This window comes from Epinephelus fuscoguttatus, linkage group LG19 (assembly GCF_011397635.1).
Source record: "Epinephelus fuscoguttatus linkage group LG19, E.fuscoguttatus.final_Chr_v1".
NCBI lineage: Eukaryota > Metazoa > Chordata > Actinopteri > Perciformes > Serranidae > Epinephelus > Epinephelus fuscoguttatus.
Genome location: NC_064770.1, coordinates 37,889,647 through 37,907,784, shown reverse-complemented (window position 1 = coordinate 37,907,784; position 18,138 = coordinate 37,889,647). Strand labels below are relative to the sequence as shown.

The following is an 18,138-nucleotide window of genomic DNA, read 5'->3' as shown; positions in this document are numbered from 1 at the left end:
AATATCCAATGATAAAGTAGTGATATAGATTTATTTTCCACAGACGGCACTGTGGTGCAGTGGTTAGCATTGTCACCTCAAAGCAATAAGGTTCCTGGTCTGAACCCAGGGTGTGGGAGCCCCTCTGTGCAGAGTTTGTATGCTCTCCCTGTGTCAGCGTGGGTTTCCTCCAGGTGCTCCAGCTTCCTCCCACAGTCCAAAGACATGCAGGTTAATTGGTGACTCTAAATTGTCCGTAGGTGTGAATGTGAGTGTGATGGTTGTCTGTCTCTATGTGTCAGCCCTGTGATAGTCTGGTGACCTGTCCAGGGTGAACCCTGCCTCTCACCTGGTGCAGCTGGGACAGGCTCCAGCCCCCCCGCGACCCTCAACAGGATAAGCAGTTACAGAGAATGAATGAAAAAAATGAATGACTAAATTTCCTCAGGGTAATTCCAAGGAATTTTCAATAACTTTTCTCTCTCTCTCTCTTTTTTTGTTACTTAAAAACAGAGAGGAACATCTCCCACAGGGCATGTTTCAATAACACTCCTAGAACAACAAACATCCTTTTATTAATAAACATTGTTTAACCAGCACATGTTGTAATTATTACAAAATTCTTCAGGGCATGCCATAGGATATGGACAAAGAGTTAGAAACTAAAGGGGAAAAAAAGCTTAGATAATTTCATGACAGAAAAAAACATACATTTGAACCCACACAAGAAGTTTTCTTTATTGGGTATAATATTAACGAGCTTGCATACATAAATAGTTTTGGTTTATCTTTTTAAAGGCTTTCAAATGTGATAGTGTTTGAAGATATATGTGTATATCTTTTAACTGAAATGTATATGAGAGGAAGGTACAGGTCAATTTGGCTACAATAATTAGCAAATTAGTAATATTGTTCACTGCTGGAGAAATTTGGATTTCTGAATATTAATAACAAATAACGTCGTTAAAGTAAAATATTATGATCAAATTATGTTTTAAGATCCAACTGAAAATCATCCCAAAACATGGTCAAATGTTTGAACAAACAACTGTTAAAGCATTTCCACCACATAATTACAGAAACAGCATTGTCTTCTATATTAAGATTAGGGCTATTTTTATGTTATGGTATGTTATACGTTTTATTATCCTTGATAGTAAATAAGTAGAAGCAACACACACAAGACGTCTGAATTGCTTCTTCTTTTCATTTAATTTTCATTTCAAACATTACAACATTGGCCAGGGCTTCATTAAATTTACATAGGTTGCACAATGCACGGGTGTTTCCCGCCATCACCTGCACCAAATGAAAAGGACTCACAGTGCTGTGCACAGGACGTGCTTTTGAATTAGTTTTATTATCCTTCCTTTTGAGTGAGAAAATAAATGGTACAAAGTCAGACATCTTAGGGTTAGGTCAGGGGTTAGACTTCACATATTATCAAAAAAAACAACTGTCAGACTAAAAATAAACATGAAGGAAATTAAGAAAAAAACAGCATTTTAAAATTATGTAGTCGATATAACAAAAAAAAGGAGAGAGAAAAGGTTATGATTTAAGGTAGACTTTCTTATTATCTAAGCCATATATTTCAGAGACTGAATTAAAATTAGAAATATATTTAAAAATAAACTACTGAACAGGGGGATAACTTGGAAAATGTATTTTTGTACATATGAGAGTTACCAGTTATTATAGTAGTAGTAGTAGTAATAGTTATTATAATGGAATTCTTATTTCAGTTACATACATTTGGAGAAACAAAGATTATTTAACGAAATTTTTCTGACAGTCAGTAACCAAAGAAAGGAAATAAATTAATTTATAATTAAAATATAATACATTTAAAATTATAATGCTTTATTATAACTATTATTATTATTTTGCTTTTGTTTTATTTTATTTATTTATGTAGTTATTGAAAAGTTTTATTTTTCCGGGTTTGTCTTCCTGTTTCGCATGACGTCACTGACCCCTACAGTCTCTCGCGCGTGCTACATCACAGTCTCCTGCTTTTTCTTTTCTTTTTTTGACGGTTTTAAACACATAAAAGCAGCGTCAATATTTAACTAAAATAAGTTTTACCACATAAAAAAAAAGTTTCTCCACCATGTTGTCCTCTCCAGTGAAGACCTGAAGATGTCCTCCAGTCACACACGGAGACACAGACCGCTGTCCAAAGGTAAGACAACATGCTAACGGCTGCTAACGAACGTTAAGCTAAGCTAGCTAACCTCACAGAGAGTGGTCAAAATAGCTGACCTCATGTTTTAATAAACCCTGGACAAAGATAGTGAATGAACTGTAGACACTAGATGGTGTCAGAGAGGTGTGTGTGTGTGTGTGTGTGTGTGTGTGTGTCACCAGTCACCAGTCACCTGTACTGACATTAAGTCAGCACACGGGGGCAGTAGCATGTTAGCAGTGAAGCTAACTGCTGAGTCTGAGCACATTGATGTATCTGGCTGTAAAGTGCTGCTGTGGCTTTAAACAATACAAATGTGTTTTATATTTTAGATGTTTTATTAATACAACAACATCAGGTCCATTTCGTTATTTCTTCACACCTGACTGGCTCTGAAATGAGAGGATTTTATAACCTCAGAAAACATAATAACATCTCCATGGGACAAGTGCAGCAGCTGCTCAGTGTCTCACCTCATCAGACCTGTATCACTGCAGACATGTAGGAAAAGCACAGGTGTATTCAGTGACACTTAATAGAAGAGAGCCACCACAAATGTTATTGCTGTCAATGCTGTTAAAAAGGTCCATAAAAGACAGACTTAAAGAGGATCTGTCCTCTGTTGGGGAGATTCTCAAAGTGGGGTCCGTGTTTTGAAATTCATTTAATTATCATGACATGTTTTTCCCCACAGAAGGCTCCGTAGTTAAGTGAAGTGAATATTTTTATTTTTAGATTTAAAGTAGCTCAAAGATTCCATTCTGATCTAACATGTTGTATATTTTAAATAATCAGAATCTGAATATTTAGTATATTTAGCCTTTGTACTGGTGTTGTCACCATACTGGAAATTCTTAGTTTGATACAATACCTTGAAAAATATCGATATTCGATAACTTTCTAAAACCCCGGCCAAAAAATCGACACTGAGGGCATACAAGAAGATTTTTTTTTATGAAAAGATAAGAATAACAAGACTATAGTGTGACAAGGATGACTTTCCTGTTATTGGTTAGTAGCAGATAACAGAAGAAGAACTGAAGTAAACTTTAATAAGACCAGAGGGCTTGAAAGCACAGCTGGTACCGATTTATCGATACTGTGGAAAATTCGTAATGAAACAACATATTTTTTAAACAGCTATGTCTGCACTGAGAGTTAAACCTCAAGCAGTTTTCTCTTAATTTACTTTGATATTTTAAGATCCGGTGTTACTTGCAGCTAATTGAGGGCCAGTGACATGACATGCAGTTTCGATATTTAAAACCCTTTATGAAGTATTGTTAAGGAAAGTGATAATAAAAAAAAACATTTATTGAATCTATTAATCTCTTTTTATCAAGTAATATGAAAATGTATTGAGGGTATGAAGACGTTTAAAAATTATTAGACATTATAGACACAAAATGTACCAGATAACTGTCCGCACTTAATGCTGAAATGCAAAAAAGCCACAAAAAAGCTTTAAAATTAAAAAGAAAAAGTGTTGCCAGCAAAATATTAAAAAATATCAACTGTGACATCCAGCTGATTGCTGTGAATCAGAGCATTTTGTCCTTAAACTTGCACTTGGCCAACGCCACCTGGGACAACAATCAATCTGGAGGCTTTTTTTTTTTCTCATGTATGTTGTCAGACAGGAAGTTACACAATCAGACCCTCAAAGACCCCCAAACAATGGTGAAAAGTCAAAGTGTGTTTATTTAACCCTTTCGCTCACTGGTACACTGGGGGATAAAATCCTGTGTCATGTAATGTTGATTTTATTCAAATTTATTTAATATGAATCAATATACTTGAAAGTTGAAGTTCAGGGTTGCAGATTTCTTTAGGTCATCAAAACAACTGCCTGATTGAGTTATGTCATAGTTTTTTGGGCATGAATTTAGTCTCTTACTCCATGATGTCATCTATGATCCTGGATGACACATGTTTAAATATTTTTCTTTTCATACATTTTTTTTTATTAAATAAAAAAGTATTGCTTTGCTTTTAAGAGGCCATTTTGGGGATTTATTTTAAAGAGGCAACAGATAGGATTCATTTTATTTTTAGCTTGGCGCCACCTAGCGTCAGCAGTGTTGCTCACACTGTCGCAATGACCAAATTGAGCGTGGGGATCAGAGATAATCAATAAAATGCAGGCTGTAAAGCCACCAGTATACCTCTATGTATATGTAGAATGAGAAGGTGTGTGGACACTCTACTAAATAAATGAGTAAAGAGACCGAGCAACAATTATCAGATTTATCTGAATTAAAAACAAATAGTAATGCTAATAATTATAGCAGAATGTACAGTACCAGTACAAACAGCTCACAGTAAGTTATACCAATATGTACAGTATCAGTACAAACAACAGTAGACACAGTGGAATTATACCAATATGCACATGTAAACAGTCCCCATTCTAGAATAAACGCTACTGTATGGAAACCATGCGGCCGGTTGGAGCTCAAATTGAATGGGAAACAAAGTCCAGTGTTCACTAAAACAAAACCTGGGAAACATAGAACCTTTTTTGCATGGTTAAGCGGGGAACATAGAACCCGGGAAACATAGGTACCCTCCCTCACTGTCCGAGGGCTGCCGTAGAATGGCAACCAGGATGTCAGACGACCAACACTCGCTACCCGCTCCCTGGTTGCGGCGATTTGCGATGCTGGCCAGCTAGGAATGAACTAGCAGCCAGTACAGTCCAGTCCTCTCTGGTCTAGCTAACATTTAGCCGTGTTACTTACTGATCCATTAGAAAGAAAGCTAGCTGGACATGGGTTTTGAAGCCTCTTTGGTCACGGAGCTCCCTCCATCTCTTGAACGCCTGACTGAGGTTTACTCTTGTTTTTCCTCTTCTTTTATCACTCTCCTTTTTGCTCTTCTTTGCCTCCTCACACAGAGGAGCTCCTTTTCTTTTGCTAGGCTGTTTTTCACTTGTCTCCAAACTTTGTCCGTCTGCCATTGTGCTCGTGATTCAACTATCTCATACCCAGCTCATAAGGACCAGCTCTGATTGGCTGACCGACCAGTTTCGCAATACATGACGCGTTTCCTGCTGTAAAGCAGATTGTTTCCACAAAATTTCGGCACCGGTGGCAGAAGCTTATTGCACAGCCACTAAGTAACCTATGTAAACGCTGATAGTCTGATTTTACTGTGGCCACTGCCCTGTGCAACCCACATTATTTTCATAATGATATATTTAGGAAAAGATGCTGTCTGTTGCCTCTTTAAAACTATATTGGTCACTGGGTCCTGAGTTGATGTCAGTTGCACTGTTCTATGGGTGTTGATAAGTGGAGCAAAAATATACAACATGTTCAGTACTTTTCCCTTGTGTCATTATTTTACGTAACTAGGACTATAGGAGTGTGAAAATTAGCTCATTAAATTATTCCAAGGGACCACACGAGGGTGTCCCCAGTATAAGCGCGATCTTATGAGAGGCTCTTGGCTGAAAAACAATTGAGGAGCTCTGCTTTATTGAGTGCGGCTGGCTCATCTACCCACTCAGTGCACTTGGCTGCAGCAGACGCTCACTCAGCAGAGGGATACGGGTTTGAATTCATTATGTTAGGACTTGCCTCATGATGTGTGTGTGTGTGTGTGTGTGTGTGTGTGAGAGAGGGGGAGAGAGAGAGGGATGCTCAGGTCAGCAGTTCTGGAGGAGAAACAGGACACTGCCCCTCATCTCTTACTCTCTCATGTATTATGTATGCGTGTGATGTCCGGCCGTGTGTGTGTGAGCTGCGTGCAGCCAGCGGAAGTGCACGATGTATCAATGCTGCCCTTCGCCCTCAGAGATCCAAAACGCTATTTATCTGCCTTTGGAGCGGCGCCCTGCAGGCCACACGAGACATACAAGGTCTTATCTGGATTTGTCCAGGAAATCAGTGCAGCAGGAGTCTAATGAGGATTGATGAGACATGGAGTTTGGTTTTCAATAAAATCGATGAACTTCACCTCTGTTGACCCGAGAGTGGGACTTTTGAGTTCAAGGCTGCTTGCATTCTTAACGTGAGATAACTTGTAGTGAAGTCAGAGGTCATTTCCAGTCTGAGGCCTGTTGAGCTGTTTGTTTCCTCATGAATGTAATATTAAGATCCTCATAGGGCCATAGAATATTATTGTTATCACTTTGCCTTGTCTAAATCTAACAACTCAATCACCAGAAAAAATGTTGGCGTTGTATGTTTCTGCAAAGCAGGGACATGCTACATTTGTATATTCTTTAAACCTTAATGTTTCCTTACATCTAGAAAACACTTTGGGTAATGTGTGGTTAGGTTTAGACACAAAAAACATGTGGTTATGGTTAGGAAAAAAACATGTTTGGGCCTCAAAACCTTTCTTCGTTTCTGGTAGCCCAATTACGGCCAGAGAAGCTGTCGATGTCTCTGTAAAAAGACAATCGCTTTTCATGGCAATATCCTGGCTGGAATGCAGTGATGCTTCGGTAAAAGACATTTGCTTTTCATGTCACTATCCTGGTCGTTAACACAGCGATATCTCGATTAAAAACAACTATTTTTCGTGGCACTATCCCTGCAGGAAATGCTGGTTTGTCCCAGTGAAAAACAACTGCTTTTTGTGACACTATCCTGGCAGGAAATGCAGAGATATCTTAGTAAAAAAGAGCTGCTTTTTGTGACACTATCCTGGCAGGAAATGCAGAGATATCTTAGTAAAAAAGAGCTGCTTTTTGTGACACTATCCTGGCAGGAAATGCAGAGATATCTTAGTAAAAAAGAGCTGCTTTTTGTGACACTATCCTAGTTGTAAGCACAGCGAAATCTCTGTAAAAATCAATCATTTTTCATAGCACTCTCCTGGCAGGAAACACAGTAATGTCTCAGTGACAAACAACTGCTTTTCGTAACACTATCCCAGCTCTAAATGCAGCAAAGTGTTGGTGAAAATCAGCCCTTTTTCACGGCACTATTCCCGTTATAACACAGCAATGTCTCTGTAGAAAACAACTGCTTTTCATGGCACTATCCCAGCAGGAAGTGCTGGTTTATCTCAGTGAAAAACAACCAGTTTTTGTGGCACTACCTGGCAAGAAACACAGTGTTATCTTAGTAAAAAAACAGCTGCTTTTTCGTGCCGCTATCCCAGTTGTAAGCACAGCAAAGTCTCAGTGACAAACAACTGCTATCCGTAACACTATTCCAGCTTGAAATGCAGCGATGTCTTGGTAAATAGCAACCACTTTTCATGGTGATATCACTGGAAGGAATCACAGCAATATCTTAGTAAATAACGGCAGCTTTTTGTGACACTAAGCCAGCTTAAAATGAAGCGATGTCTCGGTTAAAAAAAACTATTTTTTGTGGCACTATTTGCATTATAACACAGCAATGTCTCTGTAGAGAACAACCTTTTTCCGTGGCACTGTCCTGGCAGGAAATTCAGTGAGCACTTGATAAAAACAAAGGCTTTTGTTGTTTTGTGGTTTGTCTGCAGCTTGGTGGCTCCAAGGTCTCACACCATCCGCCATTCCAGTCACCTCCCAGTGACGAACGTCAGCTCATATACTGCGTCACTTTAAAAATGTTGATAAGATACGTATAAATCTAAAATGTGTGTGGTATTCATGGTTTGCAGAAACAATGCCAACATTTTCCTCTGGCGACTGAGCTGATATCTAAAGGTTAACTGTTTTCTCTTCAGCGTTTTCACTCAGCTGTAACATCCAAGGCTTCTGCATTGTTTGCACAAGGTGTGATGACATCAGATCCTGTGTACTGAGTAAGAAGGAAGTGTGTGAGGATGCTTTACTTGCATAATTGTTTATCATCCTCAGTTTTTAGTAACACTGGGATAGAGTTCAGCTCATGAGAGCAGGAGACATGTCCTCACCTCTTGGACACATTCTGTTGTTTGTTTGTTTCATAACCGCACAGACTGCAGGCATGTGTGAAAATGTTAGGCAACAGCTTTGTCTGATCAGTGCTGAAGATGATGACAGACAGCTGACCCCTGCCTCACCTGGGTGCCCCCCCGGCAGTGAAGAGAAAGGCATTCAGCTCTTCAGTCAGAGTCAGAGGAGGCATGAGCCTGTTATATTCCACGTGCGCTGAAGTCAGTGAGTTGCTGCCATTTCAGCATCTATATAGATGCTACACATGTGGCTGTAAAAGTGGTACAGAAGCCAGCTCGCAGCCCTGTTTGGATGTGCCGCTCTGCACACATTGTTCCTCATTCTCAGAAAAGGAAGTGTACTTTCCCCACATACACACACGCACACACACACACACACACACACACACACACAGAACAAAATTCTCACCATGTATACAAACATTGACTCACCATGAGTGACAGTCGTGCCTGTTTGCACTCAAGCACCCCGAGATATTCCTGGCAGGGTGCAGATTGGTTGTACCATATGCGCACACGCTCATGCATGAAGGGCTAAATCTGACTCCCCTCCTCAATGCAGACATTTATGCGTTCGCATGCCCGTTTAAACTCACATACAGATGTTTCTCTGCCCACGTGAGTTATTTATGTCTTCCCACTCTCACCTCTGAGAAGAACTGATCAGGATTGTTAACCTTTTCTGCATCACAACTAGTGTTGCCACGACGCTTGTCACACGCTGGAGGCTCAGGCTGGTGCTGCTCTATTTTGAGAAGATTTTAATCACACGAGTTATAAATTCATATCACTCTGATGAGATGCTGCTGCTGCTGCTGCTGCTTCTCCATGTTTTTTATGACTGCTCTGAATGCCAAGCTTCACCCGTCCATATAAACTAATAATTTCACTACTTGTTTCGACTCATCTGGAGTCGACTCACTTTTGGTACCAGCTGCTTGTTTTTCACTGCGGATAACACACCTCAGTGCGGATCAAAACTGCTGTGGCATTATCTTAAGTGCAACATTTGCTGAATTCTTTCATTGGTAGCCAAATGGAGAAACTTCTGCACTAGGGATGCATGATATTGGATTTTTTGCTAATATCAAATATGCCGATATGTACCAAATTATTTGACCGATAACCAATACCGATGCCACTTTTATCCACACTTAATTTTTAGTGGTCAAGTCTCTTCTGTAGTGTAATTAACATCATCATGCAGGCATAATCTTATTGTGACGGCCCACCAGCAGATGGAGACATGAAATACAATACTTTTTGATGTATGTAATATTTATTCATTGTGTAGATTAAGAAAAGGTGTGTTGGCCAATTCCCATATTTCATTTTAAAGCCAATATCGGCCGATACTGATGACGTGACGTCCGTTATTATCCTGCATCCCTATTCTGCACTTTAGCAACTACACGATGTAGCTATACATGATGCCATTTTTTAAAAAATCTGGGTTGAGTGAATAAAAACTATTGATGGTAGATTGGCTAATTAAAAATGGCAGGTTGGTGCAGGATGCCGTGTGTTGCGCTAGTGACGATTCTAGTGACAGTTCTCTCTGACCAATCAGTGGTCTGCAATGTTTTTACTCCACCTTCCAGTATTGACTCAGCTTTCAACCTTCACCGAGGTGGTACCAAAAAAAGTACCAGGTACTATCCACAACTTTTGCTAATAGAAAACCAAAGAGACAAAAGTCATCAGTTTCAAATATTTTAGTTCTGTGATCATTTTATTTCTGGTGTTAAAGTGTTATTTTGTTGGATGTATATGAATATCCCTGCACAGTCTAATCTGTAGCATTTCATTTACTCACCGTCATCCAGCGTTTGGAGAATATTTCTCCGACTTCTTTGTGTTTCCACCATTTTCTCCTCTGATTCAGAAACTCTTAAACCTCTTAAAGTTCTCCTCCCTTCACCTTAGGAGCTCTCTTAAGGTCGAAGATGCTTTGTGAGTAACTTTTATCTTTACAAGGACCTGGTCTTAACTTTAAGGGGAAATTCTAAGAAAACGTCACAATTCTAAGAATTGTCTTAGAATTTAGTCACCAGGAGCAACTCTCAGTACCAGGAAGCTTTGTGAATACGGCCTCAGGGCCTGATGATGTGTAATTTTTTAAAGTCACGAAAGTTCTGTCTGACAACATACTGTTGTGTTATTAAGCACACTTTAAGGCAGTGGTTCCCAACTGTTCCAGCCACGAGGCCCAGATTTCTCCTTAGTCATTAGCTCGAGGTCCACACAGTTCATATCAGCATCATACTAGCGTTTGGCCTTCAGTTTGCTTTCTCTGTCAAACTTTAGTAACTCAATCTACAGTACCTCAACATAAAGCACTGTGTTTGAAATCCACTGTGCTTAAAAATAACATTTGTTTTTTTACAAATTTAACACATTTGGCAATCACATTCAGAATGGTCCTGCGACCCACTTTTGAACTTCGACCCACTGCTTTAAGGATTGTAGTAACGGCCGCACATTCACTTCATGCCACAAGGGTTTATTCGAGACAACATTTCGATCCTACTTGTATCTTCGTCAGGTCAAATGAATTTAACTAGGCATACTTACCATCCCAAACATTGTGTGACCTTTAACACGACCTGAGCTCAGAGGTCTATTTGTGCTCGGTTAGAGACTGGAGAAACTGTGACATTTCCATGCAGTCCCAGAGAACGGAAGGTGTCACCTGTGTGACATGGATGAGAAATGATGTGCATTTTATATTTTACTGTCCTTCTTATCTCGATCTTTGAGTTGAGTTTTTCTTATGTCAGCTGCGCATCCCAGTCTGAAGGACTTAAATTATAGTAAGTTTGTTCACATGCAAGACATTTAAGATAGCACAGTTTTTGTTTAATGCTTACTGTCATCATATGAGAGCTTTGTATGTTTCATTTGTTAAATTTATGTTGTATTAGTACAATGTATTGGCCCTTCTTTTGTTTACTCTGTAGGTAATATAAGTAGTCACTGTAACCCCGTGTGGTGCTGGTCACCTTTTAGGTGTATGACACTTAAATAAAAATGACATTCACTCATACATCTCACTGTATATTGCTGCTCTTAGTTGAAACCCATGTTGGTCACTTTAGAGGCAGTGTTATAACATAAGGCAGGTCTGTTCAACTACCATATTGTTAAGGAGGGCACATTTTCACATAGCTAAGGGTCTGGGGAGCGGACATTTCCCTGAACCATTGTTCTCATCATGAATCTACACTTTTCAAAACTTTTACTTCACTACATTGCAAAAGTTTCCTAAACATAAACATAAACAAAAACAGTAACATAAACCCAGGCAGAGTCTGGGTGCTCTTTGCTCCTCTCACACTGTCCTCACTGTGGCCTCGTTTTTTATTGCCGTATATAAATTCTGTGCTTTTATGGAAACATTAGGGAGAACTCAAGAGTGTCTTTTGTGCAGTGTAACACACTTACAATGCCACAAATCATAAAAATGAAAAAACACAAGCTGAATTTCTTAGATAATCTATTTTACAGTATTAAAGAAAGGAATCTATCTATACATTATTTTTCAAGTGCCCACAAGTGTTACCAATATGGGGGTTGCACGTGCTACACATATGGAACGGTTTCCAGTTTTACAACCTTATCTGACAGCCTCTCTTGTCCTCTCCGGTCTGCTCTGTGTGAACAGCCTGCAGTTCAGTCCAAGTTTCACTGAGTTTTTTTGTCATGTGACTGCTGGTCTCAGTTTTGTCTTTCATAGCCTCCCAGTTGTGTTGAGGAGAATTTAATGTTCATTACGGGATATTGTTAGTATGAGCAGTTAATTTTTGGCTGCATTTTAAACGAGACATGTAGAATAAAGTGATCTTGATTAAATGTGGCTATTTTTAGGTTTAGATTTAGTTAATTTCCTCACCAAAGCGTTCGCCACGCATAACTGATTTAAGCAATCAGACGTGAAAATCAGAAGATGTTTTTACAGTTTCTGGTTTTGATAGTTGATGTAATTTGGGTGATTTTTAAAAAGAAAATATGCCTTTTAAACCCTTTGACCAGTTGTGTGTTCAAATTAAGCAATTAGGTGAAATGCACAGGAGCGCTTTGCAGGTTTGAAGGATTTATTGTGCCAAAAAGTCCATCAAATCATTTCATTCCTTCTTCAGGTTTTAGATTTTATTTATTTGCAAACAGGCTTGATTGGGGGGCTATAGTTGGCATGTGGACCAGCTGTTGAATAGGTCTGACATATGGGCAAAGGAACGAGACTAAGATAAGATTAAGATAGAACTTTATTTATCCTGAGGGTCATTGCTGTGCAGCAGTTGCAGTACAAAGTTAGAGGTGTGCAGATACAAAGCGTGCAATGTCCAAGGACTAAGATAACATAGCAGAAAAAGCACATATATAGTGAATATACACTTAAAGTAGACTCAATAACTGTAAGGTGTAACATATAACAAAACTAGAATTACTGCTTTACTGCTATTTACCTCCATGCATCAGTCAAGTTGCACTTAGGGTTTCCATCCATGTCCGTGAAAACATGCTTTACACCCATCTTTCCTCCTGGCAGCGCAGAATATACATTCAGCACAGTTTCAAAATTAGTGTGACCAATTAAGTATCTGACCAATTGTTTTCCCCTCTGTTCCTGAGATATGATGTTTAGTAATGGACAGAAAAACAACTGTCCATTATGATGTCACAGTGAAGTTGACCCTTGACATTTTGGATATAAAATGTCATCACTTCATCATTTTATCCTGTTGGACATATGTGTGAAATTTTGTCGTAATTAGAGTATGAATTCCTGAATTATGGCCAAAAACATGTTCTGTCACTTTGACCACCAAATTCTAATCAATTAAATCTTAAATTTGAGGAAACTTGAGGAGATATCTCAAAATTCACGCAATGAGAAGGAGACTGATGCAAGGTCACAGTCACCTTTGACCTTTGACCACCAAAGTCTAACGGGTTCATCGTTGAGTCCAAGTAGACGTTGTGCCACATTTGAAGAAATTCCCTCCAGGTATTCTTGAGATATTGTATTCACAAGAATGCAACGGACAAGATCACAGTGCAGTGGCCTTGAACTTTGACCTTTGATCACCATATTCAAATTCATTCATTGATTCAAAGTGCATGTATGTGCCATATTTGAAGAAATTCTCACAGTGCTCCTGAGATATCATGTTCACAAGAATGAAATGGATGCAAGGTCAAAGTGACCTTGACTTTTGACCTTTGATTACCAAAATCTAATCAGTCAATCCTTGAGTTTGAGGGAATTAATCCTTAAAGGCGTTCTTGAGATATCACGTTAACAAGAATGAGACAGATGAGGTTACAACAACCTTGACCTTTGACATATGACCCTCAAACTCTAAACATGTCTTCCTCGAGTCCAAGTGGTCATTGGTCCTCAAATTGAAGAAATGTCCTCATGGTATTCTTGAGATATGGCGTTCACGAGAATGGGATGGACAGACGGACAACCCAAAAACATAATGCCTCTGGCTTCAGTGACACAAACAGGTTGCCAGTATTGATGATAAATATTGTATGTTTGCTTATGATTATGTTTCCACAGCGTCAGATCTGAGGTGGTTTGCGTAAGAGTTCAAGAGTGCATGGTTTATACAGAATGTTCATGATTATGTCTGTGTCATTTCCTTAATGTCATATTATTACACATTATGTCCAGTGAGTCAGAGAACATGTGGCTCAGTGAAATATGTTTATCAGTAATTATTAAATAGTTTGGCAGTGACATGTGTTTACGCAGTTGGAGGAGCTGCTGTCCTGAAGTGCCAGTTTTGTGGTGACCTGTTTGGCTTCTTTTATTCTGACCAATCAGGAGCGACTTCAGCACACAGTCATTATGCCCTTATTTACATCGAGGAGAGGTTAATGTCTTTCTCTTGTGTTCTTAACTCCTCTGTAAGTGTGTGTGTGTTTGTGACATTGATTGTTTTTGCAAGTGTGTGTCATGTGCATTGTATGCTTGTCTATTTTTAGACGTTTGTCGTCCATGCACACACATCAACCTTTATGGATGGGTCTGTGTGTATGTGAATGGAGATGTGTGGAGCTGTAGCCTCCTCCACTGTGAGTCATGCAGTGACGTGAGCACTTTCAGTCACTCACACGCCTGGCCCAAGCACATGGCTCTCAGACAACACACTCCCTGCCTTCACGTGCTGTCCTTCCCCTTCCTCTCCCTCTCTCTTTTCCTCCAGCCGTGCTTTTTTCCCCGCTTTTACCAAGAACCCACCCATTTCCTCATCCCTGCCTGTTGCTTCGCAAACAACGGCAGCCATTATTATGCTCTGGTTTAAGTACCTGTCGATAACCTAGTTTCTCCTGAGAAACAACAAGCAAGAGATGAGCTGTTTTTACAGTTTCTGCATCCCTTCCTTTTGTTCTGCTGCTCTCTGACATGCAGTTTTTCCTGTTGCCAGAGGATTTTCATCGCCTCTGTTGCAAAAGCTGAATGTAAACATGTCCCAACTGCTCATGCTGCAGCTGCTTAATAAGGAGCTGTCTGCGCAGGACTTCTACCAAGAATTTCCCGAGGGTTTTTGGAAGCGGAAGGGCTTCTTGGAAAACTAGGTGACTGAGGACTGTGCTGGGAGTCCAAATCGAATTAGGGAAACTTCTTGCTCTGCTCATGTACAGTCAGTTTTCAATTTAGTTTAGTAAGGTCCAATATCACAAATCACAATTTGCCTCAGAGGGCTTGACAACACATGATATCCTTCCGCCTTCCATCCCTCACAGCGGATAAGGGAAAACTCCTGGAAGAAACTCCTCAGTGGAAAACAATTCACAGAAGTCTCAGGAAGAGCAGCTGAGGATAGATCCCTCTTTCAGGACAGACAGATGTGCAACGGATGTGTGAATTACAGAAATCCACATGAATGCATACATGTACATCAGTAGCTACTGTTCAAGTGTAAACAATGTATTCTGTAAACTCACAACAGCCACTACGTTCCCAGACTTTAACAAAGGCCAGCATTCTGGCATTTATTTGCTCACGGCTGAGGCTGAAGGTCACTCAGCAGTGAGGTGTTTGAGCAACACATCTGCACTGTTAATTGTCATCGCCAGCATTGTGAGGGGGTCTGAAGAACCTGGTGTTGCAGGTTCAGTGACCCACATCGTGAAATCCCAGCTTAACCCGTCTTCTGGAAATGTGTGTTCATCTCTGGTCTCTATTGTGTGCGTCCGTCTAACTCTACATGTCAATCATAGCAAGACGACTACACGAAACCCTGACAAAAGTTTTTCACTTCTGCAAATATGTCTCAGTCCTTGCAGGGCTCGCTAATTCGTTTCTCTTTGTCTTGTGTTCACACTTTGGGATTCGTCACCTCCTCTGCAGCCGTCTCACTTCCACTCAACCTGTTGGATGTAAACGACTCACACATTATGTTGCCTTGGCAGACAGCGTGGTGTGTGAACAATGATGGAGCTTATGGTGGCACACTTTAGCACAGCATGAAAGCAGTGAAACAGCAGCTACAAACAACAGCTGATACTGTAAATCCCCTCAGATACCCACCTGCTAACCCAACCACCCCGTCCCAAGCCCTTGGCCTGGTGTGTTTGTGTGTGCATATATATATGTGTGTGTGTGTGTGTGTGTGTGTGTGTGTGTGAGTGAGTCTAAGTAGGGCTGCTTTATGTAACCGCCCGCCTTGGCCCCAGTAAAGGTGTTACTGTAACACGTTGTATGCCGACTGCATGTGAGCATCCACTCACATGGGGCCTGCTGTTCGCTCTTCTCCCTCCCCCCTCCAGGTGTTTGGATTAGAGGAGGAAGTATTGAGTGGCGGGGAGGAGCAGGGAGGCCCTTACTGTAAACTGACTCCTCTGCTGTCACTGTGTACACTTATAGCTCACTGCTGCCTCTCTCCTTCCTTCTTCCTCTCAGCCAATCCGTCTCAAGGCTCTTTGATTTTTGTGTGTGGTTATTGCTAGACTGCGGTGACTTAATTTCTCCTGCCTCTATTATCTTACCTGCTGTTATTTTTGTTTTGTTACACTCTCAGTGAGCCCTCGAGCATGCTCCAGCTTTCCCTGACAACCAGCTAGACCCGGCGGCGCTAAACGCAACATTGCATAAACATCTCCACAGGCAGCCAACAGTGCTCCTGCAGTTTATTTCAAACACGTCGTAACATCTGCTCATGTGAAAGCCGAACACCTCTTTAATCTTTGATGCAAGTTATGTAATTACTGGGGTGGGATTCTGCTATCAAGACATGTAGGAAATGATTAACCAGCAGACTCAAAGTGAAACTCTAGACTTTGTCAGACAATGTGATCATATATTGCACCTCCTATAAAGGTGTCACAGAATCAAACGGCTTGATTAATGGTCAATAAATAATTTAAATTTAAATTTTATCAGTTAGAAGAAATGATCAAGATCACAATTTGTGTCAGCAGCTTGTGTATAATCCCTTTGGCCAGTCATTATCTCCTGTATTTGGTGATAATGCAGGCATACATGCTGATAATCTATTAATAAAATTGGGCTACATTAATTTCACAGTTGATTAATGCACCAATTATTTTAGGCATTTTGCTATCATAGGAGACTAAGAACATTTGGTGGAGCTTGCCGTTTGTGCTTGCAAAATTATGTGAACGATTAATTGATAATTAAAAATGGTTGCAGATGAATTTTCTGGTGATTAACGAATCAATAAAACTACTTATAACTGGACATAACTTGCACGTAGTTGTTGCAAGTAACTCGATTTTGGTTAACCCCTTTCCCATAAGGTTTATGTTCAGGGTCTGATTATGCAAAGGGGTTTTTCACAACCTGACTACTCAGAAGTTGTTCTTATTAATGGCTTAGAGCTGATGCATTTAGATTAAGTAAGTTATTTATTCACCATTAATAAAGCCACTGGAACGTGGTACCATCAAAACAAATTACAAATTAACAATTAAAAAGTGTAAATGAGCTGTGTGCGACATTCAGAGCATAGCTATGATTCAGAGTCTCACCTGGGATTGACTGCACACGGCTCTCAACATGGCGGTGGCTAAGTTAAAGTATTGGTGCAATCTGATCTCAGTTTTTGTAAGTTATAAAATTAATAATACACCCAATTAAACTAATAAACTTCCTCATTGTAACTTTTATGACTTTACCGGCTCAACCTGAGAAGTTGCCACTGGACACTTCCTGTTTATGTGATCGGCAGTCAGCGCTCTCTTCAAGTGTTGTTCATGCTCTTTTGTTGTTGTCTCTCAGTTCAGTTCGTCCTTTGACATTCTATACAAGAAACAGGAAGTGCTCCTTTTGTTTGCTGGCCGTTCAAACTAATTCAGCATGGAGTGCTACAGGTGTAACCTTACTGGCCTGACTCTGTGTGCTGTGTATTCTCATGTGTGCAGGTTAGGGTTTTGCGTGCATTGCTTACAGGTATGTGTGCGGTTTTGTGTCTTTACGGGGGCACACAGGAGGGCAGGAACACGAATCCCTGCTGCTCTCCTTACAGTCACTTGAACCAGGACGGCTGGAGACAGATGGATGTGCCTGTTGACACTAATCCACTGTATGAGGTAATGGAGTTAGTCTGTGTTTGTGCACTCCTTCCCTGCCACTCCTGACTTACTGACTGACCTACTTAACCAACAACTCACGTGGCACCAAAGCAAGCACACACTGTTTCTTTCCCAGAAGCTTAGGCAACCGAAAGAGATAGTGTGTGTGTGTGTGTGTGTGTGTCCTTGTGTGTGTGCTGGTCACATGCCACTCCTGCTGTTAGTAAACATGTTTATTGGTTTGATGAGATAAGACCGTGGATTGATCATTAATGAATTCTAGGGTGTGATTTCTCTTTGGAATTGTGTGTAGGTGTGTGTGTAAGTGTGTGTGGGTGGGTGGAGGGGTGAGTTCATGCAGTGATTCATTTGTTCATAATTACTGAATCTAGAGCGGGAGTAAAATCTTCTCAATAAAAACTATTGGATATTGTTCATATGTCACATGTTGATACGAGGGTAATGCAATGGTAATTATTCTGTCACCACTTTGTCCATATTGCCCACACTGGATTTGTAATAAGAAGAGGATGTTGAGTTCA

General features: G+C 40.2%; 1 long non-coding RNA gene across 1 annotated transcript in view; it reads left to right on the top strand.

The window, feature by feature from the left end:
* The first annotated feature begins 1,946 nt into the window (after nt 1-1,946).
* The window catches only part of LOC125879164 (uncharacterized), a 45,377-nt gene continuing 29,185 nt past the window's right edge, over nt 1,947-18,138 (top strand). Inside the window, exon 1 of the long non-coding RNA XR_007447836.1 lies at nt 1,947-2,164. This is a non-coding gene — a long non-coding RNA (uncharacterized LOC125879164). The remainder of the gene's footprint in view (nt 2,165-18,138) is intronic.